Source organism: Dasypus novemcinctus, chromosome 14, assembly GCF_030445035.2.
Source record: "Dasypus novemcinctus isolate mDasNov1 chromosome 14, mDasNov1.1.hap2, whole genome shotgun sequence".
Classification (NCBI taxonomy): Eukaryota; Metazoa; Chordata; class Mammalia; order Cingulata; family Dasypodidae; genus Dasypus; species Dasypus novemcinctus.
In genome coordinates, this window is record NC_080686.1 from 80,894,593 (window position 1) to 80,906,546 (window position 11,954).

Below are 11,954 nucleotides of genomic sequence, written 5' to 3' on the forward strand. Positions count from 1 at the left end.
ATTCTTATAATGATATAATTTTTGCTATTTTATGATTATTAATATTATAGAGAAAAGGTGTCATGCCTTGATGATTTTTATATCATTATTAGCCTCTATCAGGGTGCTGGAAACCTAGCAGGCATTAATAATCAGTGAAACAATGACTCTGGGGCTATATGTGGGCCTTGTCATTAGTTTTCATTTACATTTGTATTTTTCAGAAAATTTGAGGGCAAGAAAACATTGACTTTGACAAAAACGGTCACATCTGTGCCACCTCTGCAAATCAATCAGCACCACTGAAATAGCTACTTAGCATTCTGCTGACTGTTTATCCTGCTCAGTGGAGACAAATATATACTTGTCCCCCACCTCAGTAAGCACGTTTTAGGCAACCGGCTTCTCCTTAGAGCTGCTCAGGTGTTTAATGTCTTTTGCCTCATCTGGCTCTCCAAACAGAAAGACAGGTTCACCCCAAATCATTTCTCCTGATTCAAGGACCACTGAGTAGTTTTGCTTTTCCATATTTTGTGGAGAGCATCCCCCTTAAGACCAGGTAACCTGCCCAGCACATGGGCTCTGGTGTGACTGTTTGCCTGTTTGCTTCTGCCTTCTTTTTTTTTCCCCCTAAATTTTTATTTTATTTTTCCTAATACCTTTTTTTTAGGAGGTACCAGGGATTGAATCCGGGACCTCATATATGGGAAGCAAGCACTCAACCACTTGATCTACATCTACTCCTCTGCCTTCTTTTTTTTTTAATTTTTAAATTTTTATTTTTTTATTATTGTCTTTAAAATTTTTTTCCTGCCTCCTTTTTAAAATCATGTTTATCTTCGATTTTATGTCACAAATTCACAGAACACTAGGTAATCATGATGAAGGGGGATTGCCCCATGGTCCCTTCCTGCCTCCTCCAGTTTTCTACAATTAACTAGTTGGAAAACTCTGGGCAGCAGATGTTTTGGTGGTAAGGTACAGGGCAGTTTTCAGAGGAATCTGTGCAGTGGGGATTTTGAGGATTTTAAGAAGTAAGAGCATTTCCCTTTCTTGGCATGGTTGGAACTTAAAGCCACTGAAGTACTGGAACAGGGTAGCAGAATTCTTTATGTAGCGGCATTGTATTCTCTCCGGCTCTCAGAGCTTTATGCCTTTCTCTTATGCCTTTCTCTGATCTCCCATGACTTTCAAAGCAACACACTTTGTTTTCTCAGCACTAAAATCAGGCCAACTTTACGGCAACCCTTCATCCTTTATGTGTCTCTGCCATTCATTACCCAGTTAAGATTTATCTAGGGCTCCGTGGTGATGTGCAAGACCATAAAAGAAATTTATGTGTTCCATGTGTTTGGTTACAGATGGAAAATGAGCAGGAATGTTGAAGGACATGAAGGAAAGAATGTTTATGCATTGAGCATCAGTTCTGAAGTTAGATTCCCTGAGTTTGAATCGCAGCTCTTGTCTTTATTAGCTCTGTGACCTCCAGGTAGTAGTGTCTGTTCCTGTTTCCTACCTCTTAAGATGTGTAAGACTTTAATAACCTAGGCCACTTAAAGGGCTTAGCCCTGGGCATAGCATACAGTTAGCACTTAGTCAATATTAACTACCATTTTTTATTATGTACAAAATTAGTGCTTTTGCAAGTATGCACAAACCCAGAGTTTTAAATCATCCCAACTTTTCAAAGGTTAAACACAATCCCCACAAGAGAGTGGCACAATTATTGGTGAGAATTAAACAGCCCTTTCTCTCACATGGAGCAACTGAGGCTTGCTGAGATAAAGGCATTTACTGAGAGCGCGTTACCTAGTGAGGGAGTCATGGATTAATTAAAATAGTTGAATCCCTTTCTGCCTCTTTCTGAAAAGTTCTACTTTTATCTTTGAAGTAAAAGCTGAATTAGTCACTCAAAGTAACTTTATTAACAGAAAGTATAACTGCCCAGTTTAATGAAGGCAGAGTCTTAGTTCTCCCAGCCATGACCCGGTTCCTGTTAGATATCACTTGCTTTGCTTCTCTTTCTTTTCTCTTTGTGTGGCTTCAACTTGTCCTAATAAGTGTGTCTCCTGCTTCAAGTCTTAAATTGCCTTTGGCATGTTTGCATCACTTATCCATTAAATTTTGCTGGCCAACAAAGGCCTTTAGCATTCTGGTGTCAAAAAAGAAAAAGAAAAAAAAAAGTTAATATTTTATAGATTCCTGGAGAAGGTTGTTCTCCAGCTTCATGCACACCCAATGAAATATGACCTACAGGACCCTGCAAAGAGAAAAACCTCATTTTCCACAATTAGCTCTTAAGTGCCTTCAGGAAATGTTGTTTTCAGCTCATCTCCCTGCATTCCCTGTTTTGGATCACAGGGCAATCTGTTTAAATGACTAATTACAGAAATCATTAAAGGCACCAAACAAATGTTGTCTTTGAATACCCATATCCCAGTTTTGCAAGTCCTGCTTGGTGTGACAGTGATGAAGCCACTTAAGAGTCCAGCAAAGGCGGATGTTAAAAAAAAAAAAAAAGGTGACCATATGTGGTTCAGTTTCCTAACTTTCAGATTTCACACTTTATGATTGTCATTCTGTTACTGGACACCTGTTTAAATGCTATTTTAAAATGTTAATGTATGTTGTTTGTTAAGAAAATCAAGAAAGAGTGTTCAGGTTAAATCATCATCTTTTTATCACCAAAATCATGGCAGAAAATGTTTCTCTTGACATCAATCAGGACTGTAATCAGAATAAACTCTTCCACTCTCAATCTTTTATTGGAGGAAAGAACCCATTTGGGGGGCACCTTGGTCTAAGAGAGATTGGAAATGATCTCAGAATTGGGGGCAGTTTTGCAGGCATTCTAGTTGTTGTCATGAACCCTGGACCCTGTAGAGGATAGTGGCTAGAGGGAATGATAGCCTTTAGTTGTAAAACAAAACAAAACACAATTGTGCTTCTTCAACCATAAAGGCCAGGAAATGATGAGAGATGTTAAGCTGAATTGCATCCTTTTCAGATGTATCAATCAAGCCCTGAGAGATCATGTATCAATATAATTGCCCTATATTTCCTTTCTTCAAAGGGGTACCCATTTGCTTAAAACAGAATTGTCCTCTTTACAGCGACTAAAACCATGTGGTTTTTGTTGCACAGAGTCCAATGATACCATCAACTGCTATTTCCCTAAATCTGTAGAGTTTAGGAGTGTGTTAGGGAATTATGGAAGAAAAGAGGGCACCAGTGTAACAAGTGTAACAATAAAATCATGATCTGATGTGATCTGATGTGACTCTGGGGTCTCATTTTAAACTGAACTGCATTCTCCTTTCTCAGACATGATTAGGGGAGTTTATTTGGCATATACATGCCCTATTCTCCAATGTAAATTTTCCTCTGGTGGGGCAGAAGTCCATAGTCAAAAAGCATGAGTACTCGATGTGGGCATTTCTTTAGAACAATACTTTTTATGAATATTTAATGGCACTGGTTTCTGCTGTCTCATAGAGTTCAGCACCTTGTATGAATTTGGATGAGGAGAGAACAGTTCAGATTTCCCTGGCTTAGTAAGCTCTGAATTCATAAATAAGGAGAAAATCTCATTTCCTTTCATTATCCCATCCTTTATCCTTTATGAGTACAAAACCATGGAGGAAATTTTTCAGGATCTTGGATTAAATAATATTTAATGTTACCATAAGATAAGTTCTGAGGGAAGCATAGCTATTGCAGGACATAAAATCCTCCCCACCCCACCCCTCCTCCTCCTCCTTCTATTGGTTTTTAAACACCTTAGGATCTACCATTTAGCCCTAAATATGGAGATTTTTTTTTTTTAACCTGTGTATAAGCATCTATTCAGTAGTAGAGATACTTGAATAAATTTTGAAGGTAACCCTTAATCTCCCACCATGAGATTCATTCATTCATTCCATTCATTTACTTAACTTATTTTACTAATATTTATTCATCAACTACATGTCAGGAACAATGCCAGAGAGTATATAGAACGGTTTAGATCAGTACAGAAGACTACTTTTATTTATATCAGGGCTTGAGGAATGACTGAATTGCTAAACCCTGGGGGTCCTGAAAAAAGCCTATTACTCATATATTGGGCATCAACTCTGAGGAGTAAACATACCTGCATTGCTTCTCCCTTGCAAAGATATAGTTTGTAAAGGAATTGCTCAGGTGAAATTAATTTCTGGAATTAGTCATATTTCCTGATGAAATTTTCCTACTTGTTCCAGAAATTGGTGAGGTATTTTATTCACTTCCTTCTCCAATCACTGATTTGCTGCACGGTGCAACAGCAAATACTGAACAACGACTTGAGGGTTTTATGGACTTGAAATGTTGGTGCTGGAACTGATCTCAGAAATAGAACTAAGAAAGGTTAGAGGAGGAGCATGTCCTTGGGATAGGGCATGACTGGGAGTTCAAAATTAGACAAGGTGACTTATGAAATGAGTGAAGATGTCAAATAGGCATATTTATATGAGTCTACATTAGGAGAGACTGCTGGGTTACAGTAAGTAGTGGTCTTGTCAGCTCCACATAGCCATGCAAGTGTCCAGGGTGACATCTTGTAGTGGTATCATCTGGAACATTTAGCTGCTGAGGTAACAGGAGAAGAGGGAGAGGCACACTGGCTCTTAACCACCTCTTAAACTTGTTGCTAGCAGTGCCTTTTAGAATGACACTTCTGTTTTCTGTTCAGACTCTGTTAGTTCTGGCCAGAACTAATCATGTGCCCATCCTACCTGAAGAAGTTGGGAAATGCTGGAAGCTCATGGATTACTGGTGGGTACTAACTGCCACCAACTCAGAGGAAGAGGAGAGGATTGCTGGAGTGGTGTACAGGAGTTAACAAGGAAGGATGGAATCCAGTACATAAGTGGTAGAATTGGCTCTAGATGGGGGCATGGGTAATTTATCTGTAAAACAGGGTATCTACAATAACAGAAAACTGCTGGTAGATAGGAAGACATCGTAGAGGCAATCTAGCATTCTCTATGATTGTTTCATTTTTCCAAGTAGGAAGCAAGGTCGTCAATTGCACTTGACATGGGGGAGGTAGTATTGGGGGTTCAAAGCTAGAGGGAAATGGAGAGTGAAAGGACTATGATGAAAGTATGATTCTCTGGTTGTGCCTGCTTTTAAGTGGTCTCCAGTTCCATGGCCACCCCTCTATACTTGACCTCATAATTCTAGGGCAGGAACTCTGTTGCCCACATTTCTACTTTGCTAGCTATTAAAAAGGCCTGGAGGGACAATGGAAGGCTGCAGGAGGAAAAAGGGACTTGCTTCTTCTTGTTTTGCTCCCTGCTTGATTCTGTTGCAGTCAGTGTCACCCCAGCATTGCTTCTTCACCCTGATAGTGGCAGTTCTTCCCAGAACCAGTAATATTTCTGGTCAGCAGTTTATCCAACACTCACAGAACCAGCTTCATCACACCACCTTGGAGACGAACACCAGTTGGCCTACATTTGTTCCTCAGAGGTTTGGATCCCACCTCCCTGTCAGCCCTCACAAGGCTGAGATTTCAACCAGCGTGGACTGATCAGAGCCACCTCCTTGGAGGACTGAGTTTCAGCTCAGTGGGTGGCTCAGTCCTCCAGCTTCAAAGTTCTGTTAATTTCCCAACCCAGAACTGCTTCCTGCAATTCTGTCTCTAATATCTTAGTGTCCTCTTTTTCCTTTTCAGTTCTTCAATACCTAGTTTAGGTTTTATATGAAATTTTCTCTGTTACTATAGCTGCTGTGGTCTGATTGGACCCAGTCTAATAAAGTGGCTATCTGGCCATGAGTAAGTTATTCAATCAATCTTTCTAAGTCTCAGTTTTACCCTTCGTAATTGGATTAATAATACCAACTTCATTTGGGTTATTGTGAAGATTGAATGAGATGATGCAGGTAAAGCAATTCGCTTTAACAAATTCTAGTTATTATTTTTCACTTTTGAGAAGCTGTTCAAATGTCCCACAAACAGAAAGTTTTCCCCGATGGTCCACGTAATGCCAGTCATTCCATCTTCAGTGCTACCTCTACAAGTACATACCTGCTTGGGCTTTTGCTTTTGTCACTTTGTATTGTTTCTGATGTGTTTATATCCCTGAACTGTGGAATTCTATTTAGCTTTGAATAATAATACCTAGCACATTGCCTAGGACAGAATAGTGCTTAATGAATGACTTCACCTAGAGGAACATATTCCCTCCTAACGGACCTTAATAATTATTAATAAGAGAGTGAAGCATTTTACTTCTTTTGTACACATCATTGTGAACACCAGACATTTTCATGAAGTGGATCCAGCACATGCCCTTTCAAGAAGGAGAATTTAGTTTACTCACGATAAAATGGGAATCCTAACTTCTATATCATAAGGTTGTTGTAAGTATTAACTAATATGACTCTCCCAGCACAATGGTTGGCATGTAGCTTACACTAAGAACTTGAAGATGTCTTTCTTTCTAAATTCAGTCCCTTTTCTTAAGACATGAGCTTGTTAACTATAGTGATGGTGCCAGAGAAAGTACAGGCTTTTTACCCAAAAATAAAAATTAATGGATTTGGAATCATATGATCAAAATATGCCAGGAAAAAAATTCTGGTCCATATCAGAGGGCCTTTAGAAATTAGATATATTCTACTGAATCAGCCATTATTTTAGGCAATTGGTAGAAATAAATTGGACAGAGAAGGGATAGAAGGGAAAATGAGTTTCTAAAAGCAAAAATGTCGATGGTTACAATGCTAATTTGTAGAGCATGGCAATATTTGAAAAGTGTTTGTAGTTAAGTGCATTCAGAGATAATGCTTGTAAAATGCCTAACATAGTGCCTGATCTATAGGACATTTTCCCAGATAAGGATAAGTGTAACTTCCTTCTCTATTACTTTCAGAAATAGAATGGCCTGGAAGAGTGGAGACCTAGGGTGGAGAATGGGGTCAGATGGAGAGAAAAGAAAGAGGTTGGAGATTGGAGTAAGACTGATCAAGTAACACATATTCTGGGTAGAGGTTACACAATGACCACCTGGATTGTGGAGAATTGGTTATTGAGATCTTTCTTTAATACTGCTGTTCCATGACATTTGGAAAAAATACAATGGAGCTACAGTTGCAAATACAAACCCACGGAAGCTGAGAAATACTGCTGGTAGAAACTATTGCACTTAGTTCAGCAAATATTGTTTGACTCTGTATTTGGGGAACTTAATGTAACTCAAAAATGAGATGTAGGATCTTATTCCAATATAGTGGGTGAAACTGGCAAAATTTATAATACAGGTATTTTAATAGGTAGGTCTTGCTTAACCTGTTCTGGCAATGTGGACATATTGAATGCCATTTATCTGGACTGAAGCAGTTAATAAGTGAAGAAAGCAATTGCAAGAAGTATTTTGTTACAAGTTGGAGGACACAGCTTCTGCACTAACATTATGTCCAGAATGTTGGCCTTCAGACAGTATTGGGGGGGGATGGGTAGTAGGCGGTCAAGGGCTGGGTTCCGGAAGGTAACATTGACCTATAAAAGCCTGCCCACTTTCTACAAAGAGAGGGAATTAGGAGGAGCAATATTGAAGTGGCAAAACTATAAGCCCCCAGGCGTGTTCAGGCCTTTCAAAGTGAAGGGTCTGTGGTGTTGTTAGTTCAAATAAAGACTTCGCTTTATTTTAAGCGAAAAGTGTCTGGATCAATCTGGCTGACAGGAGGGAGATAAGGCAGAAGAAACCAGCAGCCTGATTGATGTGAGCTCCTACACATACATGCCTCTTTAGGAGGATTTAGCATCTCAGACAGGAGTTTGGAGAATTTTAATACTGAGTTGATTAGGAGCCAAACAACTTGGTTTAGTCAGAGGTCCTGCAAATTTTCTGGGAGCCCTTACTACACTGCTACAGATGGTCTTTTTGGCTGTACTGCTCTCAGCCACACACTGGGCTCCTGGCTTGACTCATTGCTCCCTCCTTCTGTGCTCCTACAAATGCTGTACTGTTTCGGTGTTCAGTGAATATTAAACCATCGAAATAGCAATAACAGCTCGAGCTTGACATATCCCTTCAAAAGTCTTGGACAGGGGACATGAAAAACTGAACTGGCTGCTATAAGGGAGAAATTAGGATCCAAACCTTTCCTCATTATAAATAATAACTATTATATAATAGCAATATATTGCTGCTATAATTTCAATAATAAAGATAAGAGTGCTTGGCAAGGTCTCAGGCACTCTGCTGAGAACTTAGCTACGTTTTCTTATTTAACCCTCAAAAAACTTTCTTGATGTATGTATGATAATCCCCATTTTATAGATGGGAAACAGTGAGTTTGACTTGTATAACAAGTAATAGAACTAAGATTCACCCCCCCCAGGTTGGCTTCATTCCAAAATACATACTCTAAAACTTTACTCTCCACTCCTTTCCCAGCCAAGTTCTCATTATAATTATGTGAGTAAAACCTGAACAATTACTTGAAGGGGAAGAGGAAGCTTTCAACTCTCTCATTTGGCACCACAGGAGCAAAATTGCTCAGTAGCTGTACAAGGTGAGGTTGGTGAGTTGCTCAGGCTGGCGTGAGCAGACCGGGTAATACCATTCTTTTGCATTCTGTCTCCTGAACCCACTGCCCCAAGAAATAGTGAATTTTGCCTTATTGAAAACTCAATTGTACTAATAATAATGGTGAAGAAGATGGCCACATAGCTTCAGAGAAAAATATCTTAGCTGTTGAATAATACTCAAAATATTACTAAGATTCATTAGCTATAGAATTGTAAATGCAATCCCCATATGCTATGACCTGGAAACTTGTTGGCCATGAATATGCATCAATTTATTCTCCTTTAAAAACAGGGATGTATGACTCTGTACACTTCATTAGATGCTTTTGAAGAAAAGGAAACTGAAATGGCCTTATAGGAGAATGTCAGCATCTTTCCCATTCTCTTTTAGATTATCAGGTAAAATAAGGAGAATGGGCAAATAAAAACCTTCATACTTCATTTTTAGTCACACTAGGGGAAAGACAAAATCCACTAATTCCAGAATATGAATGAGGCTTTCAAAATTAGGTAGGGTTGGACAGAACATGTGGGAGGAAATAGAGAAGTATATAGAGAGGCCCAGATCTCGAGAAGTAGCATCTGAGATCTCTGCTTCCAACTAGGATGGAATAACGTATTAAATTTAACCTCCTACCTAAAGCAAATTTTTTTTAAAAATGGACAAAATATATAAAATGATGGCTTTCAAGACTTTGGACATCAGTCAATGAAAGACAGTGATCCCTGAAAGACAGGAACCAAAAAAGAAAACTCCATGATTTCAATTTCCCCAGGTTACTCTCTTGAAAAGGTTTCCAAGAGGCAATGCAGGTAGGGGAAATCCTGAAAGGCTCTCTGAGCAGAAATAATGGAGTTGAGAATCTGAGGAAGCCAAGGAGGCTTGAGTTTACAGGGCAGAGTATTGGAGATGAGAGAGTTGCACACACACATATACACAGATTCACACACACTCACATGAGAGAGAGAGAGCATGTGAGCAAGCAAGCACTCTGGAGATGTGTAGGAAGTATCCTTCAAGTCCCCAGCTGAGTTCTGATCAGTATCTGTGTATGAGAATATTACTGAAAGTTGGGAAGGGCCACCATATAGAAAACAGGGAACAGTTCCCAACTCGAAGAGGGTGGGAGAGTGCCTGTTTCCAAAGCCAGAGTGGAAAACCTCATAATCTAGGTGGCATTATTTAGAGAACTAAGAAGGGTCTGGCCTCAATCGTGTGGAAATTAACCCTAGATGAAATGCTGCTCTGCCAAACAAAGCTTCCAATCAAGACCAAGAAAAATGAAACACTTTCATAGTAACCTAATTAGGTTCCAGAGTAAAGCTCAAGATTATTTATAGAAATACAAAAAATTCAGCACAAATATATACACACACATACAGCACCCAATAAGTAAACATCACAATGCATGGCATCCAATTAAAAAGTAAGAAGAATCAAGAGGGATGAAAATACAACCCACAATGAGTGGGAAAATCCATCGATGGGAACTGGGTCAAAATAAAACAGGTGGTAGAATTAGTAAAGGACATTAAAACAGTTATAACTGTATTGTGTATGTTCTAGAAGCTAGATTGAAACTGTTAGATAGGAATAAGAATGTTATATCTACATATAAAAAGAACCAAAACAAATTTTGGAGTGAAAACTACAATGTCTGGCATGAAAAAAAAATCACTACTGGAATTAGCAGATTAGGCATTGATCAGAATAATAGTAGTGAATTTGAGACACAGCACAAAAATGATCCAAAATGAAAAAGAAAAAGACCAGAATTAAAGAGAATGGATCATCAGTGCATTGTGGGACAACTTCAGATGAAAAAAATTATATATAACAAAAGTCCCCAAGCATACATTTGTCACACTTTTTCCATACACCTCTATTATCAGCACAGTACAGCTTGGCATTGATGTAAGTATATTATAGAATTGCTGTTAACCACAGTCTATTGGTCACACCAGTTGTAGTTTTCCCATGTTTCTCCATATTCTCATCACCCTGCAATAGTGATGTACATCAGCTCTAGCTCACAGAAGGACTCTCTTACATTTGAACCCTTAACCACAATTCTCAACCACCTCTGGGTTTACTGTGTTATTCAGTTCCTAGATTATTCTTTAGCTTTCTTTCTACTGACATTTACTTCCCCAGACTACCTTTCTCAGTCACAATCCCATTTATAAACCAGTTGCTACTCACTATAATGTGTTACTATCAACTCTATCCATCTCCACACTTTTACAGTCAAGTTAATTAAAACTTCTGATATGGACCATGATTGGTGGTAACAGTTGGATGATATTATCTCATAATCTGTGACAAATATTCCACCAGGGTGTGGAGTTGTATGGGAAATCTACACATCTGTATGATTGTTTTGTAAGTTCACAATATCTGTAACAAAAATATATTTTTAAAAAATAGTATGGGTTGAGGGAAAAATACACCAAAAGTAAGATAAGGAATATAGTTGGTAGTAATATTTTGACGATGCTCTTGCATAGTTTGTAACAAATGTTTCACACCAATACAAAGGGTTGGTGGAGAGGTGATATATGAAACCCCTGTGTGATGCTATGTATGTTTATTTTCTAAGTTCACAATCTTTACTACACACTTATTGTTTATGTGTGTTCATGTATGAATGATACACTTCAATAAATTTTAAAAAAGTCCCCAAAGGAGAGAACTGGGCAAAGGGCAGATGAAATACTTGTAGAAATATCCACTGAAAATTTTCCAAGCCATGGAAAAAAATGCCCCCTGTTATACCTATTCTTCCCTCTCCCTCCCCTCAGAACCTTTGGTGGCCACTGCCTTTATATCAATGTTATAAGTTCTTTCATTGCTAAAATAATAATGTCTACTTTAGCCCATAGTTGCATCCCCCCTTCATGTTTGTTCATTCCTCAATCTTGAGGATTTGGGCATGGTGATGCCCCTCTGCTTCTGAAAGAGAGGGGGCTTGATCCCATAGAGCAGATGGGTGGAACTGCCTTCCTTGCAGTTGTAGATACTCTCTGTTTTTTTGGGATGGGCGTTGTCCATCATCATCCTTTTGTTAGTTGTCCTGGGTAAGTCTGATGAACTGGAGAGTAGGTGTTGGCTGGAACTCTGCTGAGATTCAGGGCTTCATGTGCCTATTGAGCCCTGAATCTCAACAATAGATTCTTTTGATTCTTCTCCAAGTTTGGCATTCACCATAACATACAAATGCTCTCGTGGGTAGTCACTTAGGTCCCCAGACACAGAATGTAAGCTAATGGTGGGGTATTCAAGAGAGAATCCTAATCCAGAGCCTTCTAACCAGCCAGGTGGCTCTCAGCAGTGTAAGAGCACTGGTGCTGAGGCCCTTCCTGATTAGCACAGCTTCACTATCTGGCTCCTGCTGCAGCAGCTTCTCCACCAGGC